At 41.1% G+C, this 13134-nt stretch overlaps 1 non-coding gene across 1 annotated transcript; it reads left to right on the top strand.

Moving 5' to 3' along the window:
• Positions 1-3730: 3730 nt before the first annotated feature.
• LOC116890500 lies at positions 3731-3876 on the top strand. Its single transcript, XR_004386686.1, has one exon. It is a non-coding gene; the product is annotated as a small nucleolar RNA SNORA48 (small nucleolar RNA).
• The last annotated feature ends 9258 nt before the right edge of the window (positions 3877-13134 follow it).

The raw sequence follows: 13134 nt of genomic DNA, 5'->3' as shown, positions 1-13134 counted from the left end.
TTAACATTGAACATAAAGTAAATTGACAGTCTATACACAGAAGAATACACAAATGATGCATTACTTATACAAACTCAACACATATGAACTTACAACTGGCAATAAGAATAACATCTAATCTAGTCATCTTTCACAATGCACGGGGAAGAATAAGTCCAAGGGAAGATACTGAGATACTTATCACTGATCTCTTAATACATGTTTCATATATTTGGATGTCAAGTATCTCATGTCTGAGCTTAGCCTGTGCCAGAAATATGCTTCTGGTGTGAAGACTTGCAGCTCTTGTGGGTACCTTAGAAATTTAAAGGATTTTTTATGACTTAATCTGAGGATGGTTTTCTGTTAGCCCATCTTTCTGTGATAGCTATTGCCAAACACAATTACTATGAACAACAGTTAAACTGATTAATTAGAATTAATTCTCAACTTCTTAAGTAGTAGTGACTTAGAAAGAATGTGGAATTGGGAGTTAGAAAGACCCACTCTAAATTCCTGTCCTCCCCACTGTCTTGCTTTGTTGGCACGTGGGTCAGTGCGCAAGCCCTTTGAGGCCATCCTAACATACCCCATTTCATCCCTCCACTTTGATAATTTAAGCTTTCATATCCCCATTGAAACACATGACCATGAATGAAATGAAAGCTGATATAGGTACAGAAAGAAGCTCTGAAAGTCCTGTTGGCAGTATATGGGGAAATTCTGCTTTGGCAAGGAAGGATTGTTTCTTTGGGGCAATGTCTAGACTTGCTGTGTCTTAATCTAAAAATTTAAAAAGAGGATATTTATAGAAGCCTCTATGAATTAACACTGTCAGTTTCCTCTACTGAAACACACAGCTACACAAAGGTGACTCTAGCCAAACGTTCACTGTATTCAAAAACTGATTGAGGAAAGCAGGTGCCTCTCCCCCAACACATGTTCATTTCCAGATCATAAGACAAAGTACAACAACAAAGATTATTAATGAGCCAACATTTGCATGAACAACTTGAGTTTGTCTGATTTTCTGTCTCTTAGAGTGATTTGGATAAACAATATGAACCCTAAGCCTTGCTGTCTCAAGACCATAATATGGTATATCTGTACTTACAATGTTTATTCACTTGATAGGTAATTATTAAATCGATTTATGGATTCTCTTGGCTTCTTGGTTTGCCTAAGTCATAAAAAGCATGTGAAATGCTTTTTCACATTGAGCCACTTAGTCTCTGCCCCAATGACATACTTTGCTTTTTGTATAAGAGTGTTTTGCCTGAATGCATATATGCGTACCACAAGTATGCCTGGTGCCTGCAGACACCAATTACCTATTTCTAAAGTGAAACTTTGGGAGATGAATTCCCATTTTATTTCCCATGGAAAGTGCATTTGCAAGAGCTAATACTCTTTTCTTGTTGTGGCCTGGACTTCATTCAGGTTGTCTCGCCTTGAAGTGCTAGGAATATTGTCATGTACTGCCATGTCTAATAATCTTTCCCTAAATGTTTATAATTTTGCCTTGAATTGCTGTTGAAATCACCTCTAACCTTGTCTTCCTCCTATTCTACCCATCTTCCCTGGGGCTTCTGTGGGCATCTGAAAATGAAGTTTGTCAGTAACAGACTTGTCAGGGGCATTCAACAGAGCAACTGAGAGTCTGCTGGTACAAAGACAGTGACCTTTGCCTTTGGTTTTTCCAGTAACCTTGATGGGCCAGTACAACCCTCCCTTATTAACTGACTTTGGTCACTTGCACAAGGACAGGAAGACACACACACACACACACACACACACACACACACACACACACACAGCCATTCTCTACATTTCATATCAAAGTATTAATCCAGACACATGCCACCTAAAATTGTCTCTGAATCCAGATTATAATTCTGGAAAATACTCCAAGTTCCCCCAGAAGTCAGCCCAAGCAGCAGAGCTATGGTGACTTCCTCTGCATTCATTTAGTTTCCAACAAAAGAGCGTGTTCTGAGTTTTAAGCACCAGAGCCCAGAAAACCCCAAGTGCATTTTCCCAGGCACATTTTCCCCTCAATTTTTCTAACCTCTTACTACCATAGGGGAAATTTAATCCACATGTTTCTGGTTCATTTACACTCAACTCATCAAAATGTTACTCTGTAAGAGTGATTTGATGTCACAGAAGCCTTGTGGGCCTCATTTATAAATGTCTTTTCTTTGAACCAGGAAGTTAAAGTTTGCCAGAAAAAGCAGAAACCAACCCTGAGAAGACTTTTTCTTTCTCTAAAGTGAAACTTTAGAACTTCTTACAATGTGAGAACTTTTAAACCCAAAAAGCTGGAGTTTTACTTCTCTGACATTAGTGCACCCTCTAATCCATTTCCCTTTCTCTCTTTTCTCCACACGAGATGGCATGTCACCATTCCCAAAGAAATATTTGAGAAATAAAGAGTTAATTTATTATTTTATTGTGTTAATTTATTATTTTATTATTAATTTATTAATGTTATAAATTTATGTGTCATTGATGACTGAAGTGGAGACTTAAGGGTTCTTTGGAAAGTCATTTAGTTGTGTTGGATGGTGGTTTGCTGGGGAAGATACGTAAAAGAGTGTTTTCCTGAAGTGGACACATGTGAAAGACTAAGGCAGATTTATAAAGGAACATTTCGCTGACACAGAAACGAGAGAGAGGATATTCTGCTAAAGCAAGCACGTGAAAGGACACGTGATGAAAGACTCTTTGCTAACGACATGCATGCAATGGTCTATCTTACATTGTGTAGTTGAGTTCCATTTGTTGGGACTCCATAGAGAGAAACACACCAAAAAGTGTGATGGTGTGCTGCCATGTACTCGGGGCTGATTGGCAGAGTGATGTCAGCTGAGACAGATGCACATGTTAAGCCAAGACATGTGGTGAGGCAAGACCCATGGAGGCAAAACACATGATGCTTGAAGGGGGTCTAAAAGGAACTCAACAGACAGTGATGGAGGCCGAATTTAGCTAGCTGTGCAAAGCTCATTGCTGTCACATCTTCCCTGATACTCACTTCACTGAAAGAGGCACGACTGAGAAGTTCTAGCATTCCTCATGGTCCATCCTGCTGACATGAGCCAAGCTGAGGCCTGGCTGTCTTTGCTGGGTCATGCCCCCACTGCTGATTCCTCTTTGGTATCCTGACTCTACCAAACTGGACTGCTGGTATATCGTAAAGTGTTTGCCAATGGACTGAGCTGGTGCTGCTGACCTGTGAACCAAACTGCCAATTTCTACACATCACAGATAGGAGTTGCTCAAAAGCAAAACAAAACAAGACAAAAAACCAAAAACAAACCAAACATTTCTAAACAAGTCCACTTTCTCTATCCTTTCTTTGTATCCTCTGGTGGGTGGTGGCCTAAAAGGGAAGTTAAAGCAGTAAAGAACCATCATTAAAAATAGGATTTGAAAAAAGTGAAGTTCCAGATAACAAACATAATTCATTCTAATTTAGTGAGCTAACAGGAATGAATACTTTCATGTAGCTGACTGCACAGACATCAGTTAAATCTGTTGTTTTTGCTGTATCTTTCTTGGTCATCTGTGATCAATATTAGATATTTTAATCTTAAGTTTCCATTGGAATAGTTGTAGACAGTGGTGGAAAATGTGCAATATGACTCATAGGATTAAGATTCTAAGTGTTAAATTGTGTTCACTTTCAAGTAGAGGAAGACTAAATTCAAAGCATCATAGTGAGCTACTGAATTAGAAAACAGAGTTTTGCCCCTCTGGCTGGGCAGAGAGATACCTTGGTGGTGGTGGTTGTGTTCTTATATGAGTCAGGGGCAGAGCAGACGACAGTCCTTGTCCATCTTAGTTTGATGCCTGACTTGGTGACCAAAGCTATCTTATGCCTAGAACACATAAAAATCAAAGCAAATCCAGGCAGTGCAGCACAGGAGGAAGACAGACAAAGACATTGGGATGTGGGTGGGGAAATACACCTACATACCTGCCCTCTGTCCCACTGAATGGGCACAGGTAGGCCAAAAACACACAGAGCCTTGCCTACCATCACACAGTTCAGTGTGGGAGGAGGAAGACAAAGACTTACTGACCACCATGTCACCCACATACCTGCCCTCTGGAGCGGTGCACAGTCAGGCCATAAACATCTACTTGCTAGAGGATGTCGCCCAGGGACCTGCCAGCTGCTTAGCCAGCCTACAGTGGGAGCCATCACCGTACGTGAGTATGAGATGGAGAGGCGGGAGAGAAAAAGAACTGGAGCAGCTTGAGCATTGTGACGAGAGATGGAGCTGGAGACTTGAGAGTGGAAAGGAGCTGCCTGATGTGAGTGGCCAACCCTGGCACCTGGGGCCATGGTGAAGTTCTAACCTGAGCTGCCCCTGAGGGCCATGTCTAGGTCTGTGACAGGGGTCACTGTAGATATCCATGACTCATATTATCACTAGAGAACATGATGTCCCTGGTCTGTGCAGCCAGCCAGAGACAATGAACAAGTCCACAGGCTTTGCGGAATTCGCCCTGCACCTCACTGTCTGTGGTGCTCTGGAGAGCTGGCCCCACCTCTCACCTACAGCAACACTCAGAAGGCCCTGCACCTTGCCAGGGCAACACAATGAAGTTGGCCCTGGTGGTAAGGTTGTGGTACCGGGCCCAAGAGTGGGTGTATGGGAGAGTTGACCGCCCTACTTTGTCTGTATGGTCACAGAGGTGATGTCCCTCCCCTTCCTGACCCTCTCTACCTCCAGCAGGAAGGTGGGAAAGCTTCCTACAGGGTCATGGGTGCAGAAGAGCTAGTCTTGCCCCTCACCTGTTGCAGAACTAGGGGGAGTGGGCACTGCATCTCCCCTGGAGGGCGCAGCAAAGCTGATCCTGTAGTTGGGGCAGAGTTGAGCAAGCTCCGAGGATGGGAGTGTGGAAAAATAGGCTCCACCATTCTTCTTGCAGGAGGTGGATGGGTGTCGGGGTGATGCTCTCTCTCTCTCTCTTTGCCACCTATGGCAGTCAGAAGAACAACCACCAAGGGTATGAGAGCAGGAAAACTATCCCTGGCCCTCACTGGTACTCAGAGAGTGTGAGCCACGAAACTCACCTAGACAGCACAGTTCTACTGGCCCTGGATGCAGGAGAATAGCCACATTGAGGGCGGGAGAGCTGATCCTGCCTCCTGCCAATGGAGACACTGGATGACCTAGCTAGAGCAGTTCTGGAAAGCCTGCTTCCTGTCAATGGAAGCATTGAGTGATCTAGCCAGAGCAGTTCTGGGGAGCTGCTGGTGGCGGGAATAAGAGAGTCTGTATATTGACCAGTTCAGCTACTACTCAGGTCCAGATCCAGGACTGGGAGTTGGCCCACCCTGAAATCTGTATCATTTGTGAATTCTTAGGATGTATGAAAGGGTCAGTATTCTGTATGACCTCCATGTCACCAGGCAACAACAAGATAACCAGGAGGAGGCCTGGTAAGGATCAAATATTGATGGTGTCATAGAAATCAGAGATCTCAAAGCAGACTAATGAGTCATTGCAATGAAAATTTGCAAATGAAGATGTGTAGACAGACAGAGGAATATACTGTGGGACATATCGTGACATACTAGAGTGTCTATGATGAGTTTCTTTCTATATTGTTTGTAAGTTTATGATTTGCTATCAGGGGGTGTCGCAAGTACAAAGAACAGACATGAGGGATGGGGAAAGGAGATGAGTGGGATTGTGACACATGATGTGAAATTCACAAAGAATTAACAAAAGGTGAAAAACAAGGAAGGGAGGAAGGGAGGGAGGGAAGGAGGGAGGGAGGGAGGGGGAGGGAGGGAAGGAGGGAGGAGAGAGAGAGAGAGAGAGAGAGAGAGAGAGAGAGAGAGAGAGAGAGAGAGAGAGAGAACGAGAACAGAGAACAGAGTTCTGGGGTCCAGAAAGATCAAGAATATGTACTCTGAAAATACAAGTAGGGCTTTAATGGCATAACAATAAGTCATTGGCACTAAAGTGTTAGTTGAAAGGAAGTAATGGGGAGGGAAGTTAACAAATGAAGAGCAAGAGGAATGCAAAGGAAAGTGTTTGGGGAGGGATAACTTATTAATAGATCAGATATAATACTGGATATATATTCCAACACACACATACATACACACAAACATACATACACACATACACACACAAACACACACATACAAACACACATACACACACACATGCACACACACACACACACACACACACACACACACACAAAACCCATAGTTTCTTACTAAAATGCATAGTACATCCTCTTGAATTGTTGGTCAGATGGGTCCCAGAGACACCCCAAACAGTACAAGCTATTGCTAGGGCTTTCAGTTCTCTACCAGTACTTATTGGTAACACTTATTAGCTCCTGAAGATACATATCCATTGATCATAGGACATTAAGAAATCAAGTTGACATGTACCAGGAAGCTTCCTTCCTGTTGACTAGCTTCTACAGAACACAGAGATATATGTAAGCTGCCAGAAGCAGGGGCATTGTGATGAATGGTTTTACTTAGCTTTGAACCCTGTGACATACGACAATTAGCAACATGTTCCATAGGTACCCATGGATGCAATAGTAGCACAAATAAGAGTAACTAATCCCTTTCTGGTTGAATTTAATGTCTGATCTATCTGAGGAAATATATTCCTTGTACAGCACATAAGGCCAATAACCACTGCTTTGAGAGCCATAGACCTCAGGGGTGAACCTCCTATTAACATCATGCTTACTAGGCATAGTATTAACTGTTTTCCATGTCCATAAATGAATGCAGCTCTCAGATCAAGCCAGAGGTTTCTTTATGTAGCGGATAGTAGTAAATATGGAAAAAAATAACTGGTAAAAATGCAGAGAATAAGCATCAATAAAATTACACTTAGGATATCTATATCACCACCCTCTTCTCTAAACACAAGGATGATGGTTCGTAATAAAAGGCCCAAAAAGTTATAAGAGCCAGAGTTCAGGGAGGGCCATAGAAACAAAGCAAAGCAAAACTAAACACCACAACGAAAGCAATGTCTTCTGGACATAGCAGGACAACTACCCTCACAAACTTCCAGCAGCTCTGCTTGCTTAAGATCAATACAGCCAACATTTTAGCATAGAGGGAGAAGGAATTAATGAGCTCCCATCCCTAACTGAGGTGCTATGGACAGGTAATAGAATATGTAGCTACCTCACCCTGATCACTACTCACCTCATCGGCTCTTAGAAGCTAAGCAAGGTCAGGCCTGGACAGTATATGGATGGGAGACAAGTGATAGCTCCTAGAAGAACATGGCCATGATTATTCATACAGTGATTGCATCCCAATGGGATAATTCCACATCCATGAGGCTATGGGTGATACAAACTGGATTTGGTGTATTATTAAAATCAAGAGATGACAGGAAGATCTGGGAAGAGATGGGGGGAGATTGACGGTGAAGGTGAATATGATCAAATTCAATTAAGTAATTGAAAATTAATAAAATGTATTATAAAAGTGTTGACAGTAGGACGGACTTTTTTTCATAAAGGTGAACAAGAATGTATCTTATAATGCAATTCCAGCTGTAGTTTTTGTTTTTTGTTTTTTTTTTTTTCATCTTTATTAACTTGAGTATTTCTTATTTACATTTTGATTGTTATTCCCCTTCCCGGTTTCCAGGCCAACATCCCCCTAACCCCTCCCCCTCCCCTTCTTTATGGGTGTTCCCCTCCCCATCCTCCCCCCATTACCGCCCTCCCCCCAACAATCACGTTCACTGGGGTTCAGTCTTAGCAGGACCCAGGGCTTCCTCTTCCACTGGTGCTCTTACTACCAGCCATAGTTTTTAAAAGTTGACTTTTCTTTTAGGAAACACTCCTATATGTTATGTAGAAAACAATGAAACCTATATAGCTTCAATGACTGGACTTAGAAAAATGGGTTTTGGAGTCATTACTATTTACAGAATTGTTCATTTGCAGATCTTTAGCTCATTGTTGAAGGAGTTATAATGCATCAGTGTAGAGGATGAGTGGTAGGTATTAGGCACGTGCATTTCACATGCAGATCTTTCAGAACTGAAGTTTCCACGGACATTCAAAGTTAAATTAAAAGGTTCATGACCAGTTCTAGTAACTATCAATGCCATATCTTAAAGACAGGCTAAAGTTTATTTTGTGAAGATCCATTCTTCAGGATAACTTAAACCTGCAAGGGAAAAGGACAGCCAAACAAACATCAGTTAATTCAGATATAAATGCATTTTTAGTCTCTGAAAAGCAGTAAAATAAGCCACGTTGCTTTGTTCCCATAGAAAAATTTACTAAAAGACTACAGCATATAAATTCATCTTAATTTATATTTTACATAAACAATTAGGGATGAAGAACTACCCTTCAGATATGTAATCCTTTACCCTTCAGCTTAAAAATTAACTTGCCTCTCCCTCTGCACATTATAATTCTGGCCAAGTTATGAGAAAGATGCTGACTTTTATTTGGCCAGTAATTATTTGGAAAAATCTCAAAATCATTCATTAGGGAAAGCAAAGGTTATTTGAGCAATGCTTTGAAATATTGAAGAAAAATTAGTATCCCCGAGTCACTGAAACTCCTGAGTCACCTACTGCTATCTTCCAATTAATTAACTAATTAATTAGCCATTTCATGAGCTTCTATTTATTGCAAGCCTTGTGACAAAAACAGCTTTGGTTCTATGTCTCTGAACTTTATTCCCCCCTGCATCTATTAATTCAGCAGTGACTTTGAGCTTTGAGCCTGATATTTGAAGCCAATGGATTGCACAAGGCTTGCTGAAGAACTTGATCACTACTCACTAGATTGGAAGTATAGGCTACTCACGGTCAACACCAATCTTCTTGGTTATAACCAAGGGTCTTATGGTTTACAACTTTACAACATATTCCTGAAAAACTTCTGTCCCTTACCACACCTCAGTTTTCACTTCTTGCTCAAGAGGCAAAATCTATAGTAAGCAGTGTCCGTGACAGGCAAATAACCACAATATCATAGAGTGCAGCCTTGCTTTGCCCTGGGCATCACTGCTACACAGGTTGTTAATGAACCTCATTTAGAAGGGGCCACACTGTATTGTTCATGCACTTTATTGGACATCTTCACCCCTGCTGAACAGCAGGAAGTTATGGGGAAAGTAACTAGAAAATAATGAATGTTATATTTAGTTATTCATGTTTTGCTAAGAATGTTCTGTATTTGTCATGCCATAGTATCTGTAACTCTGAGTAATAGACCCTGAAAATTCCCAGGTTAAGTCTGTTATCGAAATGGAAGAACACATTTATTAAATGGGCACTATGTGATAAACACCATCTAGTTTTAGATCATATGATCTCAACCTTCTATTTTAGCACTAAAACAATTGTGAAAACTTTTCAAGAGGTCAACAAGTGTAGAAATATGAGAAGTAATGGACCGGGGACCAATGTATTTCATTACTTTAGTAAACAGCCAAGTTGGCATTTCAACTATAATTCAGGTAAAGCATTTCTCAGAAGGATCTTGTAACAGAATTCATCACCTACCTGAAGCCCCAAATCTCTACTCTTAGAAGTATGCAGCTAGTGGGTGAGGTCCTGACTCAGCAAAGAATAAATACCTCCTTGACAGATCCTAGACTTCTTCACAGCAGTGCAAAGTAACACAAAGCCAAAGAAGCTCCCAGAGAGCAGGAGAAAATAGCAACCTGATTTAGCATAGCTATTTGTACTCCCTGGAAAGATCTTAGGGCCACAGCAGGCCAGATCAGGAGGGCCAAGGGTCATTATTTTCTATAGCTTTAAGTTAATGCTATTGCCAAGGACCAAGCAGCATCAGTAACTATTGACTACAGAATTGCAAAGGAATGTATGTACCAAGGGGCATCTATCCATTCAGCAGGTATGTAACTTTGCAAAAGGGAGTTAGCATCGGCAGGTGAGGCATGATATATTTGACCTTCAATTGTGAATCCAGCAGCAGGTAGAGAAACCTCTGGACAATATATTTCCTGCCACCAGGTTGCTCATAAAATACAGCACACTTGCAAAGGCAGTCACAGATGAATATACCAGCATGCCATTTAGATCATCCCAGAGCCTCTGGACTGCATGAAGATGAAAAGCTTTGGTAATCTTCCCATCCTCAAAAGCTTTGCTCCTCTGGGCTTTCTGACATGTCAGCATCTGTATTAATACCACAGCTGCATTCCAATCCCCGAGATACTAACTGCCCTGAAAAATAGGAAGCAGAATTCAATAGGATCAGCTTCTCCAAACCCCTGGTTGAAATAGCCCCAGTTTAATGATCCAAAGAGAGTCTGATTGGTGTCTTACTGAGTCAAAGACAAAGAAATCGTTTTATCTTGTAGTTGTGTGCCCTACCTCATTCAGAGTTACATTTCTCAGTGCCAGAGTTCATGATTTCAAATAATATTCCTCAGCTGTTCGTTACAATTTTGTTGGCTGTATACAAGGTGCAGGTGCTGTTGGTACAAAGACATAAGACTACTCAAACCCTGCCATGTAAAGGCTTGCAAGCAAGGAAAATAGATGTTTGCATTTGCCTGTTTTCAGGGTATGTGGAGCATATTTGGAAGCCTTAAAATGAGTCCTGAGGGTAGTGCAGAAAAAAAAAATGTTCTTAGTGGACCGCTTTTGTGATGTGGTAGAGAATGTGAATGGGATTGACAGAAAGGTGAGCTATGGAAGTCACGCTACAAGGGAAGCTACTGAACAGTAACAGGCACATGCAATATTGAAGATGCTACTCGCTACTGGTGCTATGCAGACAGCCTGTGACCTTGGGGCACTGGAGATGATTTTCTATATAAACCAGGCTCAGTTCAGGAAAGGGTTAGATCAATGAATATGAACTTTGCTCACCAGAGAGAGCAGTGAAATTATAGGTCTCTGCAAAATTACCTGGTCTCATGCTAGGAGGGTGTGATTTACTGATAACATTTTAACCTGTAGCAGCAGCTAACACGGGTACAGCAGGCTTTGAAGAGTTTTAACAAGACAAAAAAAATATACTGATGTATTCCTCCAGGAATAGACCTAAATGAGACTTTGAATGCATAAGAAAGAAATCCAGGATACAATGTAAATCATGGTAAACTAATGCTCAGAAAGGTCAAGTGATTTCCCTTGTCTGGACAGTTGATAATATGCAGTCTAAAACCAGAGCTTTACAATGAAATCTCTGCCCTCTTCTGTGTATACTTTGTAATCATATTCTGTTACAAGAACTCCTTCTGCCGCAGCACAGTCTTACTGCTAGGACTAGGAGTGAAGAAAATAAGTTTTGGCAGTTGAAACTGGAGCTTAGCAAGCAGAGGGCACCACAGGTCATGGCAAGCATTGGCTAGAACCAGGCACATTTGCTGATTAAATTTCAATTGCTTGACCGACCGGCTTGTTATTAGAGTAGAGCACAATTAAAACTCATTTAATTAATATCACACTCCAGTAGATAATTGTAAAAGTGATGTACACATTAAGAACATTGTCCTTTTTCAGCTACACAATAATGTGAGGGAGGAATTGGGCAAATAATGACTACTATTGGAAATTATTAATGATTGACAGAGCCCTTTGCTCTACTAGGCTGTCAGTGTATGCACTTCCATGTCTCTGTCAGAGCCACCCCAGGAAGTATGCATGTTATCAGAATTAACCATATTTATTTTTCTAGAAAAAGGGATGCCTAGAAATGTTGAGGTACTTGCTCCAGATCACAAAGTAAAAGTTGGAAGAAAATCTTGGTCTACCTCATTCTAAAGCTACTTCACTATTTTTTTCACCACTTACATCAAGAATGCCATGGAATGATCCTCAGCGATTCTCTCCCTATATCATGGTTTAAAATATTATCATGGGAAGAATGAAGTGTGTATGACATAAACTGGGTTCCTCAGTAAACAGGCTCTGAGACAGTAGGTGCAGGATGGTCTTAAAGGATCCATATATTTGCAGAAATAGTAGCAAGTCATATTGGGTTCAAGGAGAAGCTCAGGGTGTTGATGATATAAGATATATAAAAGACAGTTGAGATGAGTAGCATCTGTAGAGAAAAGACATATTTTGATGATTCTTGGAGAGGCACAGCACATAGTCCCTTGCAAGGAGTTAATATTCTTACAACCATGGTGTCTTTTCTTCTTTTGCCTGCAAAGGTTTTCCAGTTCTATGAAAGGAAGAAAGCCAGTGGTAGTGGTGGTGGGGGTTTGATCATATTATGACGGATGACTTGGTGGTTTAAATAAGAGTGGCCCCCAGAGGCTCATGTATTTAAATGCTTAGCACCAGTGAGTGGCACTGTTTGAAGGATTAGAGGATTAAGAGGTGTGGCCTTGTTAGAGTAAGTGTATCACTGAAGGTGTGATTTGGACTCTCAAAAACCAACAACAAGCCCAGACTCACTCTTTGCTTACAAATCATGACCAGCTTTCAGCTACTTCCCCAGCACCTGCTTTAATGCCACCATGCTCCCTGCTGTGATGATAATGGACTAAACATCTGAAACTGTAAGCAAGCCACCAACAGAATGCTTTCTTTTATAAGAAATTTAATGTCTCTTCACAGCAATAAACCAGTGACTGAGATAAATGACACAACTGAAAAGCAGAAGGGAATAGCCAAACTACTCTCTTGTTCTGTGCTTGAACGTGAAGCAATCATTTTGGTACTTATCAGATTACAGATTTTCCTACGTCCTTTCTCTTATTCAAAACACAAATCTACAAGGCCATAAAAGAAAAAAGTCTATACTGCCTTAGTTGCCCCAAACCAAGTATGGTGGGGATGAGAAGGAGTAAATAATATTTCCCTGTTGTGACTTCACAGGAGGTCGAACATTTTCTACACCCACTTTCACTACTGAATTCTCTATGCTGAAGAGTCTTAAATTTTTTCTTAAGAGAATGGATGACACTAGTAACCCCTGCTATTCAAATCATAGAGAAGGAACATGACACTGTACAGTTACTGGGGAAAGTGGGGCGGGGGAAGGGGAAGGGGAAGATGATAATACGAAGAGTACAATGGATCTATATCTCAAAGAATAACAATTGTAATTAGAAATATGATAGAAGTCCAACAATCAAGCATGCATAAGTGTTTGAAAGAGTGAGGAAGTGGTCATTATGCTACT

This window comes from Rattus rattus, chromosome 1 (genome assembly GCF_011064425.1).
Source record: "Rattus rattus isolate New Zealand chromosome 1, Rrattus_CSIRO_v1, whole genome shotgun sequence".
Classification (NCBI taxonomy): Eukaryota; Metazoa; Chordata; class Mammalia; order Rodentia; family Muridae; genus Rattus; species Rattus rattus.
Note: the sequence above shows the minus strand (reverse complement) of the source record. Positions and strands in the feature narration are given on the sequence as shown.